Raw genomic sequence first — 27170 nt, 5'->3', positions numbered from 1 at the left:
GGGCCTGAGGCCGGATTTAGTGGTGAAGATCCACTCACAGGCCTGGATAGTGGCCGTATTGGCTTGGCCCCCCAAACCGCCCGTCAAGTACGTGACAGATATGTCAATTATTTTAATGGTCGGGGGGCCATTGCAATGCAACAAGAGCTTTAATCTTTATTCCAAAAAATAAAAAAAAATTGGCAAAAATCTCTTGTTTTGATTCTTGTTTGCATTTAGTTTTGTCTGTCTCCTAGTGCACTTGTAGTGGCAAGTGCATTTCCCTTTAGTTAATAAGGTCCTTTGTCACTGTAACCACACAAAAAAATCTGTTATTGATAAATAATAAGCCACACACATTGTAGTAGTAAAAACATTTTACTGTGTGCACATTGAAAGGTGCATTTTGTTTGAACGTGTTTATGTTTTTGTTTTTTTTATTTTTTTTAAGTAACAATATATATATTTTTTTTTAGTTTAGGCATATTTGTTAAAACTATAAATTGTTGACAAAATTAGGCTTGACAACAGGGTTTTTAAAAACAGAAGAACGCAAAATAACACGAACTTACAAAGTTCAACATGTTAATAACGGTGCTGGTGATGTCACCCATGTAAAACAAAAAATTTGCAGATGCTCCCAATTTGGGAGCAAAAAAGGTTCAAGTCAACATGTGCTATCTCCCATCATGGGGGAGCAATGAACATGTTTTGTGTGTGCAATCCCTTTGTTCCTCTCACAAACTGACATTATTCTGATGAAGGGGTTGCAAACACAAAACAAATACATTGATATCCCCTGATGGAAGATAGCACATGGTGACACACCGTGTGCATCTGCTAAATTTTTACATTAGTATTTAAGAACTTCAAACATTTAAAAAAATAAAACTTGACAATGAAACGAAGAACATGATTGATGTTTTTAGGCAAAAAGTTATTAGATTCTGCCCAAAACATCAATCATGTTCTTCATTTCCTGTTGCATGGTGTCCAGCCGATTTCTCATGCTGTAAGTTTGGCCATTCCACACCATTATCTGCCCAATCAGTCTTTGTGCACTGTCTGTGCTAAATGGCTCCGCTGCTTGGCCTTCCACAACCAGAACATCACCTAAAATGTGTGGATAACATTTTTTTTTTAAATATGCACGTCTAAATAGATTAACTTAAGCTGGGGTGTCAGTCACTCACTTGGTGGGGTGGAAATATCACACACTTCCTCCACCTCTCCTTCCTCCTGCTCGTCTGGTGGGCGTGGTCTTGGGCTGGGGCTTGGGCTAATTGCTGCTTGAGGCTGGTGACTTGGGGGGGTCCTGGGATCCTTGCACTGTTGTCTGAGTCTTTTCTCCCCTATGAGAATTAAACAAAAGGTATAGTTAAAGCACAGTGATATTTCAGTCATGAAAAAGGAATATGAAACGTTGGTTACAAGTTGGGGACAATTGTCATTTAAAAAAATTTAAGACAGGATTAAAATTCACTCTCACAAAGAATGCAAAACAATACACATTTTCATGCAAGTTTCACAGATGCAGACACCTCAATTATCACCTATGTGTATTAGCCTCAAAAATGTTATCTGGTGTCACATAGTACACTAGTGCTCGTGAGTCCAGATGTGGAAACAGCTGCTGTGTCCTGTCCTTACATTACACTGAATCATTTTTGAAGAAGCATTATAGTTTCAAACACATCTACACAACATCACCACATTTTTGGAATACAACAAATTATCAAGACCTAAATGTATGTCCAACCCTGTACCATCATATTTGGTGAAAAACAAACGTAATTTTCTTAGTATCATATGTATTTTCAAAAGAACGGTCTTTACAAATGTTGCTGTATAAACGAAAAGCATATGGATCAGCATGCAAGTTAAGTATCTCAAAAGGAACACACAACAAGTACTTACTTTTTTAAGCAGCTTCGTTATTCGCCAATATTGTTCAGGCTCCCTAGTTTTGGGGTCAGACCACCGCTTCCTCAATTGCTCTTTAGCCCGTTTAATGCCAAATTTTTGGTCAAGAGCGGTGACAACTGAGGCCATGATTTTGTCCTTCCGCATATTGGGTCGGGTGTACGGTCCTTTTTTGCCATCATAATCCTCCCTTCTCAATATGGACACCATCTCTACCATCTCTTCAAAGGCCATGTTGGTGGCCTTATATCTCCTCCTGGATCTGGATGGTTGTGGCTTCGGGCTTTCCTCCGCACTACTTGCAGATAATCTCTCCGCCATCTTTCTCTGTATACTCCCACTGCGCAATGAAGAGTGAAGGGGCGGGGACAAATCGTACTAAAGAACGTCAGGGGCGGGCAACGCAGGCGTAGCATGACACATGTGCAGTGTATATAAAGCTATTACGCTGGCCTACGTATGTCCGAGCGGAAGTAGCAAGCGTCAGAAATGAAGGTAAGATTAAACGTGGGTGTGTGTTTGGTGAATCTGTTTGTGTTTGGTGTGTGTGTGTGTATATGTGTACCCTAGATTCTGCAAAAAATAATACTGGGAGTTTGGACTGACATTACAGTTTTTATCTTGTGTCTTGTCTTTCAGCAAAAATGAATCCCTTTAAGGATGCTGAATTTTTGACATGCTTCATTGATCTGTATCAAGAAAAAAGAAACCTGTGGGAGGTCAAGCCATTATATTTTAATAGAGATGTAAGGAAGGTAACACTGGGCACACTTTTGGAATTTGTGAAGACTCGAGTCCCCCAGGCAGACCTTAAGTTTGTGGACAGTAAAATTGGTATCTTGCGCAATATGTACAGGCGGGAACACAGGCGGGAACACAATAAGATCCAGGAGTCGCGCAGATCCGGAGCAGCAGCAGACCAGGTTTATGTCCCCAAGCTGTGGTACTACCAAAAACTATGATTGCTGCATGACCAGACAGAAGCAAAGCAATCACTTTTGACCCTTCCCTCCACCCTTCCCTCCAGCCTTCCCTCCACCTCCACCCTTCCCTCCACCCCAGCTGACGAGTCCCAGGAAGAACTGGGCCCTTTCATCCTTGATAAAGTGGATGCGCCCAGCTTCAGCCAGGTATACTTTTTTGTGAATTTGGGATTGTGTAATTATTAATGATGTAAACGTAAAAAATTTTGAAGTGCTTCACCAAAAATGACTTCATTTCAATTATTAATATGTAGACATATCACTAGACAGTAGTGGCCAAAAATATACTTCAAATATTGGTGAGCAGCTACAATAATGGTAGGGTCAAAAAGATAGCCTTTACTATTTGTTAAAAATTATATTTGCAAGTCACGAGCTGAAAATTGTGTGTGATTGCCTAACCCAAAATTACAACTACCGGTTTGTCCATTTTTTTTACCCAGGATGAGCTCAGCCAGGAGGAGGCCCTGCCCAGAGGTATAGAGGAGGAGGCCTTGCCCAGTGGGAGAGAGGAGGAGGCCGTGGCTGGGCCCAGTAGAAGCCTCATGGAATGTCAGGTGCCTCCCCTCCGCATTACCACAAAAAGGCCCAGGAAGATGACCCGAACAGAGGAGGAATCACTAGCCCTCATTCGGGAAGCCAGCCAAATCCTGAGCACACCACCCAATGCTGAAGAGGCCTATGGAACATATATGGCCATCAGGTTGCTGGAACTAGAAAAGGGGCAACGCCTCCTCTGTGAGGGTCTTATTTTTCAAGCATGTCAGAAGGGCTTGAGAGGGGAGCTTACTCAAACAACCTATATAGCAGATGAAGCCACTCCTCCTGCTACTCCTCCTGCTACTCCTCCTCCTCCTGCCCCAAGTACACCACCAGAGGGACAGCCTCCAAGGAAGGCTGCAGAGAAGCGTGGAGGGAATGCTGCAGGGCTTCGTGCAGGGAAGGCTCCATGGAAGAGTTGAAGGTGATTGCCTGGCTTCTGTCTGGTCTGACTTCTGACTGTGCTCCCTAGTTGCAAGATACCAATTTTATTTTCCAAAAACTTGATGTGTGCCATGGGGGACAAAAGGCTTCACACATTCCAAACGTGTCTCCAGTGTTGCCTTCCTCATTTATTTTTTTACCAAACTAAATAGATTTTTTCTTTACCTTACATTATTGGCTATGTGTTTTGATTCAAAAAGGACATTTGGTTTGTGAGTAGGCAGGTACAGGTCAAAAAGACTATGTGGGTTATTTACAAAAGGCTAAATCATTTGGCAATTCAAGTGCAAAGTACTAGTGCAAAGTGCACTTTATAAATTGCACTGCAAGTGCACTTGCTGGAAGTGCAGTCACTGTAAATCTGAGGGGAAGATCTGAAATTAGGGGAATCTTTGCTGATTTTATCATACAATCATGTGCAAGAGAAATGTTTTTTTTTTTTTTTGATTCCTTGCATGTGCCCCTCGGATACACAGTGAATGCACTTCCAAATGCTCTTTCAGTGCAATTCCAAGTACAATTTGCACTTGTAGTGAAAAATTATTTTGCCTTTTGAAAATAACCCCCCTATGTCTAATTAACAAGGGACACCAACCTCATTAAGGTTCATTAAAACACTAAAAAATATTAAGGTTATTGTGGTAACTTGAAACTCAAAAAAAAAAAAAAAAAAAAACTAACATTTTGTATAATTTAGCACACAGTGTAAAATAGATATTGTTTAAATATAAAAAAAAAAGATGAGTCCAAAAAATATTTATCTACTTTATTTCTGGAGATGTGGCTTTTAAAAAATATAATATTAGTCATGGCATGAGGATAAATCATGAATAAAGTAGTTTGTGAGAACTCTGTGTGAATATAAGCAGCAAAACAACTTCATTCCTCTCTCATTATAAAGAAAAAAAGAATGCGCTATCTTAAAAGATCACAGAAGAGGAATGTGCTAGCTTCAATATGAAGGCTAGTTTTACCAGACCGAGCGTTTCCGTCTTGTACTTGCTTCAGAGCATGTGTCAGTTTTGGTCCGTCGGACTAGCACACAGACGACCGGTTTGTACGCTAGAAAGCCGAGTCAGTTGGATAGATCTGAAACATGTTTCAAATCTAAGTCCGTCAAACTTTTGAAAAAAAAAAGTCTGCTGGAGCCCACACACGATCGAATTGTCCGACGGACTCCGGTATGCCGGACCAAGTTTGCCATAAAGTCCGCTCGTGTGTACGTGGCATAAGGCTACTATCATATTGGGGCGGGGGGCATTAGCGGTAAAGCGCGACCGCTGTAATATCGGCACTTTTTGGCCACTAGCGGGGGGGCTTTTAACCCCCGCTAGCAGCTGAATAAAGGGTTAATAGCGCCTGCAAAGTGCCGCTGCCGAATTGTTTTGTAGGAGCTTTGGCAGCAGTGCCCATTGATTCCAATGGTGGGGGTGGTGGAGGAGTGTTGTATACACCGCTCCCACACCGCCCGAAAGATGCTGCTTGCAGGACTTTTTCTAACGTCCTGCAAGCACACTGCTCCAGTGTGAAAGCACTTGGGCTCTCACACTGGGGCTTCAGGGGAGGCGTTTTTCAGGTGCTTTTCTGGTGCTAATTTTAGCCCAAAAGTGCCTGAAAAATGCCCTAGTGTGAAAGGGGTCTAACAAGTTTTCTTACTCTGACCAGCTTCTCTGTCCCTGCTGAAGAAAAGCATCCCCACAACATGGTGCTGCCACCACCATGTTTCACAGTGGGGATGGTTTGTTCAAAGTGATGTGCAATGTTAGTTTTCTGACACACATAACATTTTGCTTTTAGGCCAAAAAGTTCAAATTTGGCCTCATCTGACCAAAGCACTTTCTTCCACATGTTTGCTGTGTCCCCCACATGGCTTCTCACAAACTCCAAATGGGCCTTTTTTTGGTTTTCTTTCACCAAAGGCTTTCTTCTTATCACTCTTCCATAAAGGCCAGATTTGTGGAGTGTGTGACTAATACTTGTCCTGTGGACAGATTCTCCCACCTGAGCTGTGGATCTCTGCAGATTCTCCAGAGTTACCATGAGCCTTTCGGCTGCTTCCCTGATTAATGTCCCTGCCTGGCCTGTCAGTTTAGGTGGACGGTCATGTCATGGTAAGTTTGCAGTTATGCCATACTTTTTCGAATTTTGGATGATGGATTGAACAGTGCTTCATGAGATGTTCAAAGCTTGGGATATTTTTTTATAATCTAACCCTGCTTTTAACTTCTCCACAACTTTATCCCTGACCTGTCTGGTGTGTTCCTTGGCAGTGGCGGAATTATAGGGGTCGCTGAGGTTGCCAAGGTGACCGGGCCCCTTGCTGCAGGGGGCCCTTGAGCTCATACAGTACTTCGATAGGAGGAGTAGAGACAAGCTCCCCTAACCTAAGCCGAACTGTAATCAGCACTGTGTGGGGAGCTGGTCACATTGATTACAAAGTGAAAGCACAGCGCTGTTCTCTTTGTCTCCCCCTACAGTGCAGTACCCGGCAGGAAGAGCTAAGGTAAAGGACTGCCGTTTTTTATCTACTGTATGTGTGTTTATATGTATGTGCATGTATGTATGTGTGTGTGTGTGTGCATGTATGTGTGTTTATATGTGTGTGTGTGCATGTATGTATATGTGCATGTGTGTGTGCATGTATGTATATGTGCATGTGTGTGTATGCATGTATGTATATGTGCATGTGTGTGTGTGTATGTATGTATATGTGTGTGTGTGTGTGTGCGTTTGTACGTGTGCTCATATGCATGTATGTATATGTGCATGTATGTGTGTATGTATGAGTTTACATCAGTGGCGGTGCATCCATAAGGGCGCACGGGCGCTGCCCCCCTCTCCAGCCACCCCGCTATCACAAATAGATAGATTCATGCATAGCGTGAATCTATCTATGGCCGCCACTGCCCCCCCATTCAGATGCCTGGCCCCTTTTCGGATGCCGGGCGCCAGAATTACATCGGCGGGGGTGTTTTTAAAGCACTAATAGGCTTCAAAATAGGTGAACTGCGAGTGCCATGCTTGGCGCTCACAGTCCGCCCAGGTGTGTTAGAAAAGCAAATGAATATTCGCTTTCCTAACACTGAACCGCCTCTCCACCAATCAGGTGCTCGGGTCTGTTACGCGTCGCCTGATTGACTCAAAGGACAGTTGCCACTACTGGATGCCTATCAAGAGGAGAGGATGGGAGGAGATGCATGGAGGACCCCGCTCGTCGCCGTCACCCGCTGTCCCACCGAGACTGGGTAAGTGCCGGGCAGACTGCGAGCAGGCAGGGGGGTCACAGTGGCAGCATTTGATGGCGCAGTGGTTGCGTTTCAGGGCACAGTGGCTGCGTTTGATGGGCACAGTGGCTGCGTTTGATAGGCACAGTGGTGGCAATTGATGGGCACAGTGGCTGCATTTGATGGGCACAGTGACTGCTTTTGAGGGCATAGTGGTGGCAATTGATGGGCACAGTGGCTGCGTTTGATGGGCACAGTAACTGCATTTGAGGGCACAGGGGTGGCAATTGATGGGCACAGTGGCTGCGTTTGATAGGCACAGTGGTGGCAATTGATGGGCACAGTGGCTGCGTTTGATAGGCACAGTGACTGCATTTGAGGGCACGGTGGTGGCAGTTGATGGGCACAGTGCCTGGGTTTGATGGGCACGGTGGCTGCGTTTGATGGCACAGTGGTGGCAATTGATGGGCACAGTGGCTGCATTTGATGAGCACAGTGAGGCTGCAATTGATGCGTTTTTTTAAGAATTTTTGCAGTTTGATTGCGCTCCCCCCAAAATTTTTAGCACCAGCTGCCACTGGTTTATGTGTGTGTGCATATGTGCATTTATAGATATATATATGTGTGTGTATTTATATATGTGTGTTTACATGTATATATGTGCATTTTATGTATGCACTTTTAATCCTGACTCCCTATATGTGTCCCATTAGAACCATTTTTTTTTCTTTTTTTTGCTTGTTCATAGTACCAGCAAAAAAAATGCTGTTCCTCTGAAAAGTGATCCATGCTCAGATCGCTTTTCAGAGGCATTTGACAGCCGGTAAAGAGGCAATATGTTGCCTCCTGACCGCCTGTTTTAACCCCTTAAATGCATCATCACTATGCTGCAACTGCATGCAATGCACACAGTTGCAATGTGGTTGCAGGGCAGCCCCATTCACCTAGGGGTGTACTACAAGGGTGCCCTGACTGGAAAAAGATTGAGAAACACCAACATAGAGGAACTGATCTCTCCATTTCCCTCCTGCAGCCAATGAATGCCTGTGGGAGGGAGAGGAGGAGAAGCGGGGGGATGGAGAAATTGATTCCTTTATATGCAGCCACCCACTTGCGACCAGGCCCTAGTGTTCCGCCAACAGGCTCAGAGAAAAGAGCCCTGTCCAGGAGTCAGGGGAGCCCTCCATGGTTTCTTGCATCGGGGCCCTGAAGGCTCTAGTTACGCCTTTGTTCCTTGGCCTTCATGATACTGTTTCTTCACTAAGGTTCTCTAACAAATTTCTAAGGGCTTCACAGAACAGCTGTATTTATACTGAGATTAAATTACATACAGGTGGATTTTATTTACTAATTAGGTGACTTTTGAAGGCAATTTGTTCCACTAGATTTCAGTTAGGGATATCAGAGTAAAGGGGGCTGAATACAAATGCATACCACACTTTTCAGATATTTATTTGTAAAACATTTTGAAAATCATTTATCATTTTCCTTCCACTTCACAATTATGTACCACTTTGTGTTTTGACCTGTACACATGGTCGGACATTGATCGAACATTCCAACAACAAAATCCATCAGATTTTTTCCGACGGATGTTGGCACAAACTTGTCTTGCATACACACGGTTCCACAAAGTTGTCAGAATTTCCGAACGTCAAGAACACGGTGACGTACACCACGTATGACGAGACTATGAAAGGGTGGTTCAGTACCAAGCGCGCCACCCTTTGGGCTATTTTGCTAATCTTGTGTTAGTAAAATTTTGGTGAGAGACAATTCGTGCTTTTTCAGACTCGTGGTTTTCAGATCGTTTTTCTGTTGTTCAGTTTGTGCTTGTGGGTTTGTATCTGGTCTTCAGTGCATGCAGTGAGTTCCCATTGGTTTATTCAGTGTGTTCTTGTCCGCTCGTTACTGATTTTCAGGGCGCTCTTCACAGGCCTTGCTGTTCTTCAGTGCATTCTGTTACTTCGTTCTGACCAGCCGACCATTTTGAAGCCATGTTGCGTGTATGTACTGTACTCATCGTAGAGTTCATGCTGTGCCGGGGCTTGGTGTTGGGGTTCTTACTTTGACACAAGCCCAGTTCATGAACAGGGTGGGGAGGAGTTCATGGACCAAGAATTGGTTGCTCCAGCGTGACCAATTCTGTCCCATGTCTTTGCTCCGTGAGATCCGTGAGAATAATCCTGACGATTTCAAGAACTTTCTCAGGATGACAGACCCCGTATTTCACCATTTGTTGGCTTTGTTGACCCCTTATATCAGCAGGCAGGATACCTGCATGCTGCAAGCCATCACTCCGGAGCAGAGGCTTGTCACCATGTTGCGGTACTTGGCGACGGGGAGAAACCTGCAGGACCTCAAGTTCTCAACAGGCATCTCCCCCCAGGCTCTAGAAATCATTATCCCAGAGACCTGTTCTGCCATGATACAGGTCCTGCAGAAGGACTACATTAAGGTAAGATTTATCCTTTAAAATCTCATTATATGTATTTAATGTATGCTAATGTATTGTATTTCTTTAATCATTCCCTAATTACCATGATTGTAATATGCTGTGAATGTCCCCTTTGTCCTCATGCATGCTGGACTTCATAAAGTTTTTTTTTGTCCTTCATGCATATTTGCCTTCACTTACCTCCCCAGCATGCTCTCCTGGGCCCATATCCACCTCGCCTAGTCACTTAACAATGTATTTTGTCAGCTCCATTGTAGTGATTTACCCTAAATGTGTAAAACATTTATTTGTGTCCTTAAATTCTGGCAGAGTGCCAGAGGTTTTTTTTTGGGTCCCAAACTCATTTGGAACCCTCCCCCCCAACGCCTAAGTCAACCGATACCAGTCCTCTATCTGCTGACTTTGCCAAACCCATACACACTATACCTACCTCTTTTGTGGTCAGATTTATGGATGAATTTCCCAAAGCATGTAGTGCAAGGGCCTGCCTGAATACTTTCAAATGGTACTGTTTAAAGTTTTTGCATCCTATTATTATCTTGATAGGTAATTGCAGAATGTTAAAATTGTGCTCCAAATTGTACAGTGTGTATTTATATTTTTATATTATGACCCTTCTTACCTGTCCAGTGGGCTGCCAATAGTGTAAGTAAGGAGGGGCTGGCCAAAGCAATACACATTATTTAGGCATTGATCTCTCAATGAAGTGGAGAGGGGTACCTGTCCAAAACATCCCCCCCTAAAATTTTTACAATGGGCCATCAGAGGGGGTGATGAATCTGATAAGTGGACCTTATATTTTTGTCTTTAAATACTCCCTAAAATAAATGTTATACTGATGTTGGCCAAGAATGTTTGTGTCTAATCTGCTTTCAATGTTTATGTGCAAAATTACCATTTTTTTTTCTGCTTTGACACCACAGTTTCCTTCCACGCCACAGGAATGGCAGACTGTGGCCTCCCACTTTGCCCAGCAGTGGGACTTTCCCAACTGCGTAGGGGCAATTGATGGGAAACACGTCCACATTGTCCCACCCCCCCAACTTGGGGTCATACTATTACAACTACAAGGGGTTCAATAGTATTGTGATGTTGGCGGTGGTGTCGGCTACTTACGAGTTCCTGTATGTGGATGTGGGGAAGAATGGCCAGATGTCGGATGGTGGAGTCATCGCCCAGACCAAGTTCTATAGGTGTCTCCAGAATGGCAGTTTGAGCTTGCCACCTCCAGAAGACAATGCAGAAGGACTCCCATTCGTCTTTGTTGCGACTGAAGCAATGAAGACGAATGGGATGGTGGAGTCATCATTCAGACCAAGTTCTACAGGTGTCTCCAGAATGGCAGTTTGGGCTTGCCACCTCCAGAAGACAATGCAGAAGGACTCCCATTCGTCTTCGTTGCGACTGAAGCATTTGCGTTGGGGGACCATCTTATGATCCTGTTTTGCTGTGTTCTCCACAACTTTTTAAGGAGAAATTCTTTGAGCTATGCTGCCTCAGTTCGGCCTGAGGCCAGAATTCTGAATGAACCAACCCTGACGGCGCTTGAAACTGGCCGTCCTGGCTTGCCCCCCCAGAGTGCCCGTGAGGTCCGTGTAAGATATGGAATACTTTGCAGGTAGGGGGGCCATCGATATGCCAGACAATGTCTGAGACATTTTTTAAATAAAAATATATTTTAAACTGAACAAATATTTGCTTTGATTTACTGCTTGGCTTTCTTTTAGCTGTCTCCTCGATTATCTTTTATTAATGTTATATTTTTTCCTGCCTTTTTCTTCAACAGTGAAAATGAAATTTCTTTGACACATGAGGTGACAATCTCTTCTTCGGCTAACTATTATTATTATGTTGTGGGTCTGCTACGCATGCACCTTGTTTTTGTTGCTAATGTATGTAATGCATGACTGACAAAAATATTCTGCATTCTCAGCACCATGACCAAAATTTGGGGAGTCATGAAAATGGCGTGATAGTGTAAAATTAGAAAGCACTGTTGGGTGTTATTTACTAAAGGAAAATACACTTTGCACTACAAGTGCACTTGAGACTGCACTGAAATTGCACTTGTAGTGCAAAGTGGATTTGCTTTTAGTAAATAACCCCCATTGCCACTGAAAACACCAACTTTACTCCAAAAAATGATTTTTTTGAGCATTGAAAGAAGAAGCCACACATTGTTGATTATCATACTTTTTAATCAAAGCATAATCACATGTGCATTTATAAAAGGGTTTTTGAAAAAAACAACATGTTTGTTGTATAACTTTTTTTTAGGTCACAATAATGATAAATGGCCTTTTATAGGTAAAACAGGCATGTTTAAAACCATAAAACAATACACAACTCTGGAACTTACATATAAAGTGAAGGCAATATCAGACATGAGTATGCACAAACTGTGTTTGATATTGCGTTCAGCAGATGGGATGATGTCACCCCTGTAAAAGCCAAATTTAGAAGATGCACACAAATTGCCTAATGTCAACATGTACTAGCTGCCATCATGGGGGATCAATGGACGTGTTTTGTGGGTGCAACCCCTTCCTCTCGGCTACTTTATTATCGAGGAAGGGGTTGCACCCACAAAATGCGTACATTGATCTCCCGTGATGGCAGATAGCACATGTTGACACACTGTGTGCATCTTCTAAATTTGGCTTTTAACACACGTAAAAAATTAGTCAGAAAAAATTAAAGCAGAAGAAATTTAGGGATTTCTGGGTGTTTTAGATTCTCCCTAAAACATCAATGATGTTCTTCATTTTGTTTTGAACATCATTGATGTTTTCCTTTAGGTTTTCTAAATCTCTATTACACCCATTATTTCCCCGATGAGGATCTGGGCACTTTCACTGGTGAAATGACATTCCCCTTCCACAACATCCCGATCATCTACAAAAAAACCAAAACCAAAAACCATGTATTATAAATATGCAGGCATCCATCTATTACCTGAGGCTGTGGTCGCAGACACTCACCTGTTGTGGTGACAATTTCTACAACGTCTCCCTCCTCCTCCTCTGGTTGGGTTTGGGGGATTTCCCCTTCTTCCTGAGGTGGAAGGTCCCTGGTAACCTCTGATGAGTGGTGTCCTCCGGGTCTTTTCTCCCCTATGTGAACAAAAATAGGTATACTTAGCACACAGATATTTGATGGCAGAAATAGGAATATGAAACATTGCTTGGAAGTGGGGTACAATTGTCTGTTTTGGCAGAGTTCCAAGTTGAAGAATTTTTTTTGCCCTTTGTAAAACTTGAATACTTATCTGTTTTGTGCAAGCTTCACAGATGGAGACACCCCTAGTATCCACTGGAGCACCTGTTTGGGACCCCTTTATAAAAAGGGTGTTCTGGTGTCCCACCTCTACTCCTGGTATGAGAGAGATGCCTACATGCTTAGCCCAGGGTTCCCAGATTGCCACAAAGGATTTGTTCGAGTCCGCTATAGAACTTACAAATTTTTCTTGGGACATGATCCACAAAATCTTTCTTTTAGCGGCTACCAGGGAGACTCCTGGTTGTTTCCAGGCCTTCGCTATGGTGATTTTGGCACCCATTATCAAGAAAGATATGAGTTTATCAGATGTTTTGGAAATTTTGGAGTTATGGCCATTTAAGAGAGCTATCTGGGGGGATTTTGGTACGGAAACGTCTGTGATTTTTCTAATCAAGTTAAAGATCCCATTCCAGAGTCCTCTAATTTTTGGACATTCCCACCAGATGTGTAACATGGAACCCTGGGCTTGGAATTTTTGAAGCATAAAGGAGACGAGGATGGGAACATCTGTGCCAGTTTGGTAGGGACCAGGTACCATCTTGTCAAGACCTTCAAGTTTGCTTCAATTAATGAAATGTTTACTATACCTTTGTAGGCTCTCGTTCCCATTTTGTGCCACACTTCCAGGTCCCAGGACTTGCCTAGGTCGCTCTCCCAATCCGTCATATATGGGAGCTTGGATAAGGGATCAGTTAGTGCTAAATAAATCAGAGATCTGCCTACTTTTTGCTCCGTTGCTTGTCCACACCATCGTTCATAAGGGGTGAATTCTGGGGGGGCAGATTTGTTTTTCCAAATTGTGTGTAGGAAATGAGAGATCTGGAGGTATCTAAATTTCTCTGAGTCAGGAAGCTCTAATTTGTCTACACATTGTTTCATGGAGATCAGTCCGGAAGCGGAGAAATAGTGTCCAATGCGGTACATCCCCTTATCCAACCACCACTGGAAGGAATTGATATCTAACCCCGGTTTGAAGAGGGGATTGTGAAAAATATGCGTTAGTGGGCGTAATTGAGAAGTCAGGGAGGGTAGATGGATCAAATTGTCCCAGAGTTTAAAGGAGTATGAGAGCATGGGAGCTATAATAGAGGGTCTAGATTTGCAGGAACTCCATAGGAGAAAATCCAAAGTGTATTTTGGGACTGCCTGCCTTTCTATATTAACCCAATTGGGTTTTTCACCCCTAAAATAGATAGTTGACAGTTGGGCCAGTCTAGCTGCTTGATAGTATTTGAGTAGCTCTGGAAGACCTAATCCTCCCTTAGATTTTGGGGTGTAAAGAGTGTTCCTGGCAAACCTGTATCCCCTACCCCCCAAAATAAATTTTATAATCTTCCCCTGAAAACTCTTGAGGTGGTTTTTTTTAATTGGAATCGGAAGGGCTCTAAAAAGATATAAGATTCTAGGGAGAAGGGTCATTTTAACAGAGTGAATTTTTCCTAACCACGATAATTTGTGAGATGACCACACTCGTAGGTCTTCTTCTAATTTACGATACATAGGGGGGTAATTAGTTTGATAGAGGGATTCTATTCTGGGTGTGAGGTTTATTCCTAGGTAGCGGATTGAAGAATCACTCCATTTAAATTTAAAGGCAGGTTTTAGCTGTTCAGCTAAGGCTGGGTTGAGCGAGATGTTTAATGCTTGAGTTTTAACCATATTGACTCGTAGGCCCGATACGGCGCCAAAATTTTGGAGAAGATTGTTAATGTTGGGTAAAGATGTAATAGGGGAGGTGATAAATAAGAGGATATCATCCGCAAATAGGGCGCACTTATGTGTATTTATTCTGCATTCAACCCCTTTAATGTTTGGGTCCGACCGAATTGCTATGGCGAGGGTTTCTATTGCTAGAGCGAACACTAAGGGGGATAAGGGGCATCCCTGTCTAGTTCCCCTGGCAATTTTAATGGGGGATGATAAGAAGCCTTGCATTTTGACCTTTGCTTCAGGCTCAGAATAGAGTGATCTAAGGATCCCAGTAAAATTTTCACCGAACCCCCAAAATTTGAGAGAGGCGAATATGAAGGGCCATGCCAGAGAATCGAAAGCCTTTTGTAAATCTAACAATAGAAAAAGGCCCTCCTGGGGAGATCCTCCATCCCAGCCCGATTGTAAGATAGAAGCAATGTCTATAGCCCTTCTAACGTGGTCCGGGCCTTGCCTACCTGGGATGAAACCCACCTGATCTTTGTGAATATACCTACTAATAAATGTGTTTAGTCTATTAGTATAAATTTTGGTTAATATTTTTAAATCATTATTTATTAGAGAGATGGGTCTGTAATTTTCTACCAATTCGGGGTTTTTGTCGGGTTTGGGAATAACTGAGATAAAAGCGGCATTTAATTGTGATTTCATGGGGTCACCCTTCCTTTTGGAGTTGAACAGTCTAGTTAAATAAGGGGCCAATGTCTCGGCAAAAGTCTTATAATATAGATTGGACAGCCCGTCTGGTCCAGGGGTTGAATCCCCTTTAAGATTTTTAATTACCTCTAGAGTTTCTTCTACTGAAATGTGGGCTTCCATAATTTCTTAGTGGGACTTGTGTATAGTGGGGATAGGTAACTTTTCTAAAAATGCATCTATAGCGTGTTCGTCAGTGCAATCAATTGTACTATAAAGTTTAGAGTAAAAAGAATGGAATGATTGTAAGATGCGTTGAGGGTTTTGGGTTGACGTGCCGTCTTGTAGTCTTATTTTGGGAAGTGCGAAAGTACGTGTTTTGGGAGAAAGCTTCGAGGCCAGCATCATGCTCATTTTATCCTGATTTAGATAGAATTTCACTCCGTTCCAACGTAGAGAACTCTTGGCTCTGACCGTAAGTGCCAGATTAAGCTTAATATGTGCAGCGTTGAGCTGTGCGGTTTTAACCATAGACGGGTCTTTTTTGTGTTTCTTGCAAAGAAGATTAAATTCTTTCTCCAGCTTTAAAATGTCCATGGTTCTTTCCTTTTTTAACTGAGAGGAAATTTGAATAAACTTGCCTCGGATCACGGCTTTATGTGCCGCCCACAAGGTCTCGGCCGAGATTCCCTCTATGTTATTCAAGGTAAAATATTCTTTCAAAGTCCCATTTATTACTGAGATCTGAATAGGATCTTTGATTATGTGATCTTTGATGCACCAGAGGGGAGAGGGAGGACTAAGAAGAAGTCCTTGGAGTGTTAGGGTGATCATCGAGTGATCCAAAAGGGCGGTTTCCTTAATTTGAGCTTTAATAACTACTGGTATATGGATGGAGGAAATAAGAATATGATCAATTCTTGAGTAGAATTGATGGGGTATTGAGAAATGGGAGTAATCCCTTGTGGTTGGATTAAGTTCTCTCCAAATGTCTGTAAGTCCCTGTTGTTGGATTAGTTTAGCAATTTTGGAACTGATTTTAGTGGGCCTAGTGAGTTGTTTAGAGGGGGGTTTAGACTTGTCAAGGCTCTGGTCAAATGCAACATTCAAATCCCCCCCACAAATGATCGTCCCTTCTAGAAATGGTCCAAGGGTTTGAAATAGAGCAGTGAAAAATTTACCCTGTCCTTTGTTGGGTGAATAATAGGAAACAAATGAATAGATTTGATCTTCAAGCCGACCTTTCACTAATATAAACCTGCCCTCAGAGTCTCTATGAGTCTGGAAAACTTTAAATTGACAGTCATCAAAAAGGATCGCTACCCCCCTGGTTTTGTCTTCAGCGTTTGCTAAGTAAAACTGGGGGAAGTGAGCATGGAGGAATGAAGGGGCATATCGAGTAGGAAAATGGGTTTCCTGAAGCATTACCACTGATGCTCTTTGGTTGCAGTAAGATTGGAGAATTTTTCTCCTCTTAATTGGAGAATTCAGGCCTTGGACATTGTGTGAAATCATTTTTAGAGGAGGAGGAGATAGTGTGGTATTAGGCATATTCGCTGGGGTACACGGATGTTTCGATGCGTGAGGCACTTACCCTACCCATATTGAGCAGATGAGTGAGGAGCAGAGCCTGGGACCTGGAGTGGCTGTATGAGGAGATGGATATGACCTGGCAACCCGGGAGGAAAAGGGGAAGAGAACAGAAAAAACAGGAGGGTTGGAGCAGATACAAAGAAGCATAAGAAATAAGAGAACATCTTGGCCTAACAAAGGCCGCTGACGGAGGGGGGTAGAGATTTTCCTGATTCCGTCATCCAATAACCAACTATAGTGGTCCGAAATATGGACCACCAGCCCATCGTACGAGGATGGAAATTCCATTATCGTAGGATGGATGGAGGCGCAGGGCAACTGCCACAGCCAAAGCCAACCCTGGAGCCTGTAACATAATGCTGAGAAAAGAAAAGCAGCAAAAACTTGAACACAAACAATGAAAATTCAAACGTTAAATTTTCCTTTCCAACTAGGAGAACAGGTAGGTGAGTTATAATCTTCAATAGGGCCACTGTGGGACCTGCTAGGGAAGAAGTAAGTTAGGGTATAATGGGGTAGTCCAGGAAGACGTTAGAACTAAACACACTGCTGTGAGAGGGTAAGACAGGGGGAGATGGCTGACACGTGTAAGACCAAAAAATAAGAATAAAAACAAGCATAAAAAGGCCAACCCCTCTCCTGACCCAGTGGGCTTCGAGCGGGACCAAAAACCTTCTAAGAAGTATCCTACATAGAATGATATAACCTTTCTTGCAAAGGTGTGAGAACATAACCTCAGAGTTCCCGTGGGTAGGAGTAAGGTAAGCTGACATGAATTAGATCCGAAGAGAATGCTAGTACAGTCCCGCTGGGGTGAAAGCATGTAAACTAGAGTTGGGGAACATATGGACAAAAGTCTTCGTGAAGGTTTTGGAGACCTTGGTGGTAGATCCATGTAGGGTAAAGTCCCTTAGGAGGGGTCCAGGTGTTGACGGATCAAAGAGGGAGGGGCAGAAAACAAAAGGAATGAATCGATATACAGCGAAGCTGAGGTGCTTGTTGTGTATTAATCATCGATATTAGACATGACTTCTTCTGTCTTTCATAATTTTTGGAATTTTTATTTTTTATTTTTATGTTTTATTCTTCAATATTTTTTATTCTTGATTTTTTATATTTTTTTTGCCAACACATGTCGTGGTATGCACCGTCTTCTTCCAGTGCATCACTGTTTTTGACCTGGGAAGTTACGGTGTATATGTCTTATACTGTATATCTTTATTGCTTTTGTTCACTTACTCATTCACATTTTTTCTGATTAATATACCCAAATTTTTCCATTTATTAATATTCAGTATCATTATCACATATTCAATCTATATCTGCAAAGAATCAGTTGGATAGATACATTTCCTTAAATTAATATTGTGTTCACCACATTGAAAGATATGCGGTTTGTTATTACCTATGGGATTTTTTAACAATTTATAATAAGCTTTAGAATTTTTCCGCCTCTTCTAAGAGGGATATGTATCTACATTATTTATATATGTAACCACTGGGGAACGAGTGTGGTATGACAGCCATTTTTCCCCATTACTATTATCAATTTTGGCCATATTCTTTTATCTAATGATTGCGATGATACATTGGTAGGGCAAATCAAATTGATTAACTAATCCACCGCTTAGCCCCACTTCCGTTATGAGGAACGCATTTGTGTGCCAAATCAAGCAATAACCTCTTCCTGGTTTCGTACCCCAATGATACGTCCCTTCTGAAGTGTATATCGTGTCGTCACGCTGACGCAGGATGACGCGGTAGTCACGTGATTAGTATCACTGACAAACACTGGGGAAGGAGTTGAGTGGAGAACGGGATAGAGGCTTGGTTTCCCAATCTTTTTAAGTGTATATCGCGTCATCACGCCGACGTAGGATGACGCGTTCTCATCTTTCGGACTATTTCCAACAGGCAGAAATCTTAACATCTAGGTTCAGTGAAAAAGGCTATAACATCTCCCAAATTAATGAGGAGATCCGACAAGTGGCTCTAATAGACAGAATGTCCCTGTTGACAGTGCAACCCAAAAGATCTGTAGAATCCAAACATAAGTGGTCTTTCCTGACCAATATTTCTCTACTCAATATAAACAGATCAAAGAGATTATTAGTAGGCATTGGAGAGTACTAAAAAATGACTCAGTTTTAGGCCCTTTGCTCCCCGAACGAGCGGGAACCATTTTCAGAGGTGCTTTGTCCGTGAAAAGTCAGATTGCACCAAATGTCATTGATCCCCCCAGTACACTATCATTTTTTCATAATATGAAAGGGTTTTTTCCATGCCTTAGATGTACAGTATGTAAACATAATACATGTAAAGCACGTAAAATTGAAACGTTCACCTCTACGATCACAGGAAGAGAATACAAGATGAAGCAATTTGTCACCTGTAGAACTAAGTATATCGTTTACCTTATCACTTGTCCTTGTGGGAGACAGTATATAGGTCGAACAATAAGCAATTTTGCCACAAGAGTCAAAGAACACATTACGGCAATAAAAAAAGGGTGCACTAATCATAGCGTACCTAAACACTATGCACTTTACCATAATCAAAATCCAATTGGTACCACTTTTCAGATCATAGATAAATTTGTACCTCATTGGAGAGGGGAATCCAACATAAGAGGAGTGTCCAGACTTAAAACGTTCTGGATACACCAAATGAAATGCTACATGCTTCATGGCCCAAATATCGAGTGGGACATCAATGCGTTCATAAACCAATCTTAGATGTTCGTTTGGGTCCCACTCATCAGATAAATAGCTTGTTCTATTTATATGGAGACAGCATCTCATACACTTAGGATGACAAATCTAATTGAGGTACCTGTTGAATACCATTATATTAAGGTTCCCTCTTTTATCACATTAATATCTTCTTGTGATATTTAGTGATATTTTTATATTTCTCGGTATTTTGCCATTTCCCAATATTTGTCCCATTTCATCTTTGGAGATATACAGCGAAGCTGAGGTGCTTGTTGTGTATTAATCATCGATATTAGACATGACTTCTTCTGTCTTTCATAATTTTTGGAATTTTGATTTTTTATTTTTATGTTTTATTCTTCAATATTTTTTATTCTTGATTTTTTATATTTTTTTTGCCAACACATGTCGTGGTATGCACCGTCTTCTTCCAGTGCATCACTGTTTTTGACCTGGGAAGTTACGGTGTATATGTCTTATACTGTATATCTTTATTGCTTTTGTTCACTTACTCATTCACATTTTTTCTGATTAATATACCCAAATTTTTCCATTTATTAATATTCAGTATCATTATCACATATTCAATCTATATCTGCAAAGAATCAGTTGGATAGATACATTTCCTTAAAATAATATTGTGTTCATCACATTGAAAGATATGCGGTTTGTTATTACCTATGGGATTTTTTAACAATTTATAATAATCTTTAGAATTTTTCCGCCTCTTCTAAGAGGGATATGTATCTACATTATTTATATATGTAACCACTGGGGAACGAGTGTGGTATGACAGCCATTTTTCCCCATTACTATTATCAGTTTTGGCCATATTCTTTTATCTAATGATTGCGATGATACATTGGTAGGGCAAATCAAATTGATTAACTAATCCACCGCTTAGCCCCACTTCCGTTATGAGGAACGCATTTGTGTTCCAAATCAAGCAATAACCTCTTCCTGGTTTCGTACCCCAATGATACGTCCCTTCTGAAGTGTATATTGTGTCATCACACTGACGCAGGATGACGCGGTAGTCACGTGATTAGTATCACTGACAAACACTGGGGAAGGAGTTGAGTGGAGAACGGGATAGAGGCTTGGTTTCCCAATCTTTTTAAGTGTATATCGCGTCATCACGCCGACGTAGGATGACGCGTTAGTCACGTGATCCATATCACCGATAAACATTGGGGCAGTAGTTGATTGGAGAACGAAATAGAGGCTTGGTCCTCCAGTCTTTCCTCCATGGGTGATTTGTCTAGAGTCAGTCACATGACTCGATATCTAGTCACATGATGCGGAAACCCGGAAGTCAAGCCGCACAGGTGTCCCCGATAGAATTTTCATTGCATTTGTATATAAAAGCGCAGGGGGTGGCAGGCTAGCTTTACCCCAGTTGAAGTCTTGGTAGACGAAACGCGTCGGGTGTGTGACACTACCACAGCCACCATATTTTACTGCGCTAGATTCTTGTTCATATGAACCGTACTTTTAATCTTGAACTTTTTATTGGAATTTTTATCAATAAAACTTCCCCTTTTTACTTGGATTTACACCATGTGGAAGCTTTTTTCTTTTCCTTCCTTTATGGTACCTTTTGAGTAAGATTTGAGTTTATGCCCTTTATGGGGCTGTCATGATGTAGTAATATTGTTTGTGTGTGATAACACTTCTTTATTGATTATACTGATTAAGAGCTCACAGGAGCCTTCACAGAGATCTTTTTTGATATCACTTATAGATAATTCTTATTGGTTATAATCATACTTTTATGTAGAGGCGATCTATGTATAGACCCCTCCAAATCACGTTCACATTTTTAGATGTGTTTTCATTTAAATATAGCACTACACTTTTCATTTTATAATCCTATTCAAAACCACCTCCAATTTCTCTTGGAGGACGTGGATGTGATCAGTGTTCTGATTAGCCCTGGACACTGTGATATCCAGTTTATGCTCTATGGCTTCCATCCTTGCGCCCAGGTTTTGAAAGTCAGATCGTATATCATTAGTGATTTTAGTGGCTATGTTCACGAGCCCCCTGTCCAAAAGATCAGATAGCTTAAGGAATAAGTCTCCTGCATTAATGGGTAGGTCCCCCTCAGAGTTTCCCAGTGAGATCACAGTGCCCTAGTGAGCCGGTGTGTTATTTAGTGGGGACAATGTAAAATTGTCAAATGTGCGCTCCAAGAGCGATTCTGTGGAGGCCTGTGAGGGTGTCACCATAGCTGGATTGTGGGGGACAGATTGGGGAGTGAAAGCCAGCACAGCAGGAGCTATCACTTGCCTTGTTTCCACGTGTCCCCCTGCATGGGATTCCTTGTGCTGTGTTGCGGCCGCCATCTTGGATTTGGCCCGGGAATCCTCTGCTGCAAACTGCGGTCCCAGATCACGGCCGACCGAGCTGCCTGACATGGATCGATGCTGTGGGCGATCCTGAGTCCGGTCCCACGAGCAGCGGGCGTCCTGTCGGCCTCACTCCGGCGCTTGGGTGGCTTGCTGGGCTGGGCAGAGCGGAGCTCCCGGCTTACGTGGCCATCTTGGGAGTCCCGCGCCTGCGCACTGCTCCTCTTATATTTTAAGGGAAAGGTTAGCTTTTAGATTAGAGACAAGTTCCAGGGCAAAATTCTACTCTAGTCTATGTGCAGACTTAAGCCTGGTACATGCTACTATTTTTTTTTTAGTTCAAACCAGCGGGCTGGAGTCACTGTACTAAGTATGCAATATTAGTACAGTGATCTCCCTTACTGTTCTGTTGTGCTCTGACAGTGGGACTGCCCCCCCAACCAGAACACTCTGGTCAGTGCTCTCAGCCATTGGCTGATAGTGCCGATCGGGGCCTGATGGCAGATATTTTTTGGTCATGCCTCTTCAGACTGACTGCAATACACACAGGCCGGAATGTCTGCTGGTTTCTATTGAACTGGGCAATGCCTCACATATAGATTTCAAGGGAGACCCCACGCAAAAATGAGTGAAAGAAGAAAAAGGTGTGGAGTCCCCCAAACTTCATACCAGACCATTTAAATCTGGTATGGATTTTAGGGGGGACCACCCAATTTTTTTCCTGTTTATTTGTGTGCGGTTTCCCTTAAATCCATACCAGATTTAAATGGTCTGGTATGAAGTTTGGGGGACCCCACATTTTTTTCTTCTTTTATTCTTTTTTGCATTTGGAGTCCCCCAAACTTCATACCAGACCATTTAAATCTGGTATGGATTTTAGGGGGGGACCACCCAATCTTTTTTCCAGTTTTTTTGTGTGGTCTTGTATGAAGTTTGGGTGACCCCACACTTTTTCTTCTTTTATTCTTTTTTGCGTGGGGTCCCCCAAACTTCATACCAGACCTTTTAAATCTGGTATGAATTTTAAGAGGGAGCCGAACACAAAAAACAAGAAAAAAATTGTGTAATCCCCCCTAAAATCCATATTGTAAGCATGAGCCCCCTCTTAAACTATACCAGGACACATGCTTTTAACATAGGGTGGAGTACCTTGCCAGGGGGAACCAAAAGAACCAAGAGAGTGAGCAACAGGAGTGGATTGTGTCAGTGGTTGGAGTTTTTTTCTCCCCCTGGGTTGGTGGATATCATTTATAGTGATTGATGTAGATCTGCGTCACTAGGTTTATGTCATGAGACTTTTTTTTATTAAAGACCTTGTCAAAAGTATATTTACTGTTTACATGTTTTTGAGAATGAGTGGAGGTAATATGCACCCCTTACTTATTCACATTGTGAGGGGGGAGTATCTGGGGGCTCTCTTATTGTTAAAGGGGACTTCAAGATGAAAATTTTCTCCCCATTTGCAGAACCTCACCACACCAGGGCAGGGTTGTGGGAAAGAGGCTTTTGCCAACCTTCCAATGTTGAGGGCATGTTGCCTATGGTTCAAGAGAGGGCTGCATGTTCATTTCCCAGTTTCCTGGACAGACAGGCTGCATACTCGGATCATGGTCTGTGTGGATTTTGGCTTATCTTTGCCTTATATACATTACACAGACAGCCAGGAATTATTGGCTGACAACTGAATGGGCAAGGCAGGGAAGAGTCATCGTTGCCAGGATGCCAGTGCCTGACGGCATTTTAATAACCATCCTGAGTGAAAGCTGTCACATCTAGCAGTGTTGCTGATAAATGTATCACTTCCTGTTGCCAGCAGAGGTGCAATTCTACTAAACACCTATTTAGTTTGGCTATTTATTGAACTTCCAAACAAGCAAAACTATTTCCTAATCTCTATGTTGTGAAGAATATGATAGTGGATGAGTTTTTGTACTTTAGCCAAAAATGGGCAGGGCTGAAATCACTTAGCTCACAAAACTCAGGAGGTGAGTGTGTTTTTGGCAGAGCAACAGGTATTTTTCTGTATTTGCAGGGTCTTTAAAGGGATAAAGCAAGAGGAAAAGTGCATGTATTACAGAAATGTACTGCATATGTTTTTCTCTCTTTTTTTTTTTTTTTTGCTCTAACAGAAACTTCAAGTACATATTCAAGTCCACATATGTTTCTGCTGTTTAGATGTGAATTACCATGCTTTAACTTGTATCTTAAGTACATGTAAAGTTATGTATATTTATTTTTAGCACTAAGCCAAACAAACAATTTCTTTCCTACTGAAAAACCTACATAAAAACATACTAAAATGTAAAGAAATAAAAAAAAAAACTATCAAACTCAAGTCAAAACTCATTAAAAAAGCTAAAATGTTTATTAACAGCTTGCTGACCATCCGCCGTCATTATACTGCGGCATGTCGGCATGATTCCATGAGCCGTCATAGCTGTACGTCGGTGGGTGCCAATGCTCGTGGCCGACGGTCGCGATGACCGCCAGCCACGAGCGATCACGAGCATGAGAGGCAGAACAGGGACGTGTGTGTGTAAACACACAAATCCCTGTTCTGTTCTGTGAGGAGAGACAGATCGTGAGTTCCTAATAGCTAGGAGCCACGATCTGTCATTTCCTCTAGGTCAGTCCCCTCCCCCTACAGTTAGAAACACACACAGGGAACACAGTTAACCCCTTGATTGCCCAATAGTGTTAATCCCTTCCCCACCAGTGACATTTTTACAGTAATCAGTGCATTTTTATAGCACTTATCGCTGTATAGATGCCAATGGTCCCAAAAATGTGTCAAAAGTGTCTGATGTGTCCGCTGTAATGTTGCAGTCCAGATAAAAATTGCAGATCACCACCATTACTAGTAAAAAAAAAAATAATAATAAAAATGCTATAAATCTACCCTTATTTTGTAGACACTATAACTTTTGCGCAAACCAATCAATATATGCTTATTGGGATTTTTTTTACCAAAAATATGTACATATCGGCCTAAACTGAGAAAAAAATTTGCTTTTTTAAAAAAAAAATGGGAATATTTATTATAGCAAAAAGTACAAAATATTGTGTTTTTTTCAAAATTGTCACTCTTTTTTTGTTTATAGCGCAAAAGAAAAAAAACGCAGAGATGATCAAATACCACCAAAAGAAAGCTCTATTTGTGGGAAAAAAAGGACGTCAGTTTTGTTTGGGTGCAGCGTTGCACGACCGTGCAATTGTCAGTTAAAGTGACGCTGTGCTGAATCGCAAAAAATGGCCCAGTCATTCAGCAGCCAAATCTTCCGGGGCTGAAGTGGTTAAAATGTGTTCTGTAGTGATGTAGTGCCCAGTAGGTGGAGCCACAGCTCCAAGGGGAGGACCAGGTATCTGACATATTCAGAAGTGTGCCTGATGCAGAAAATGATTCAGCCATTCAAAAGAGTGAAAATTCAAACGCATGGGGATCAATTGGGTAGGTATTCACTGTCTTCTTTAACAGGAAATCCTTTTGATATTATTTTTTGTGATACTTTAAAGCTGAACTCAACCCTTTCCATCAATCATGCAGTTATACAGACTCACTAACAGTGTGCATTAGAACCTGAAGCAAGTCAGATAGAGCTGGCCTCATTTACTTCTGTCTATCAGTGTGCATTAGAAGCTGTAGCAAGTCAGATAGAGCTGGCCTAATCTAGTCCTTTCATTCCCACCCTGACTGTCCATGCTTCACCCCTTTCATACTATTGATTTCAGTTTTTGTAATCATAAAGGCTTAGCTCCACATCAGCAATTCACACCTTCTCTCACCTACAACAGAAATATGGCTTATGCATTGCATAGGTTAAAATTAAAAAAGATGGAGCACTAGAAACGCAGCTAGTGTGATATAGAAATAGGTCCAAGGTCCAGGTGTGCTAGTGGGAAAAGTTAATTTACTGCTCAGACCAGACCAGGGTTTAGGGGTTCTGGTCTGTATCAGTGTGGACAGCCAGCTGTAATGAGCGGAAGTGACTCTGTGGATATGGACGCCACTCTGAGTGCAGTATGTCAGTTAAAATCCAATGTTTGATAAAAGTAAGTTCAACTCACATTTTGGTGAGATATAATGTGCATGGCATAAGTAGCTTGGTCGAGCATGCCTCCCATCCAGCACCGCTGATGTGCTTGTTGTGTGACCGTCTTCAGCCTCGGAGCCTCTGGAACCACTGGAGCCACCGGGAACTGCTGACCACCACTACTGCCCAGCTGGACTACAGGAGCCCCATGAGCCCCATATGAGCATCTATTTCTCTCCATATATCCAGCAGTCAGTGGCGGCTGGCGTTTTTTTTGGATGGTTTGGGGGGGCAGTAAACAACCCCCCCACTCCTGCTTAGTCATCCCCACACCCCCATTGGGGGTCTCACGGTCTGTCATCCAGCCCCGCATTTAACTCATCTAGGTTCCGGGTGGGCAGTGCTTCTACGGGCCGTGGGCGGCTCCTCCTCCTCTGCTTCATGGCAGCTACTGCTGTGCGTCTCCAACCTCTTCCTCCTAGGCATCCAATAGGATTGCCTGTCCTTTCAGCAAACCCACGTTCTAATTGGCCAGGAGGAGGATCAGTGTGAGAATAGCAAATATTCATTCACTATTCTCACACAACTGGGTGGGCTTGGAGCACAGTTCTCTGTGCCCTGAGCCCACCCTTTTTTGAAGCCACATAGAGTCAAAGAGTCACTTCTGCTCTCTACAGCTGGCTGTCCACACTGATACAGACCAGAACCCCTAAACCCTGGTCTGGTCTCAGCAGTAAATGAACTTTGCCTACTGGCAGACCTGGACCTTCAAAACAAACCACTCATGAGCCAGCACCCTGTATGTAGATTAGGGAGCCGGACGCATGGATAGGGGGGCAGTGCCTGTGCTCCCCTAATGGATGGGCCACCACTGCCAGCAGTAGAGGGGAAGTCTATCATACTGCTGCCAAAACACAGTGCCAAGTACTATACATAGCAAAGGCTACTACAATATATCACAGCCTAAGCAGAGGCCACTTCCATTCTGACATGCAAATCATTTTTGTACAAGCTAGTCCTAATAAATTATTTAAAATTCCTTGGAAACCTGGAATCTCTTTGAAGAACAGTGTATGCAAAAACTTAAATAAAATGACATAGGGTTTCTGCTGCTTTAACCTTTTAGTGCTATATACCAAATTGGTTATTAGAACCTGAGGTGACAATCTTATTGAAGACAGTACACCACTCATTGTGAAGACATACTCATTAAAATGAATACAGTCTCAGAAATAACATTTGCTTTGCGAATAAACATATCTACCGGGAATAAATTATTTTCCACCTGTCATTGAATCAAAGATT

The sequence above is a fragment of the Aquarana catesbeiana genome, linkage group LG01, assembly GCF_042186555.1.
Source record: "Aquarana catesbeiana isolate 2022-GZ linkage group LG01, ASM4218655v1, whole genome shotgun sequence".
NCBI classification, from domain to species: Eukaryota; Metazoa; Chordata; class Amphibia; order Anura; family Ranidae; genus Aquarana; species Aquarana catesbeiana.
This window is presented reverse-complemented; position numbering follows the sequence as displayed.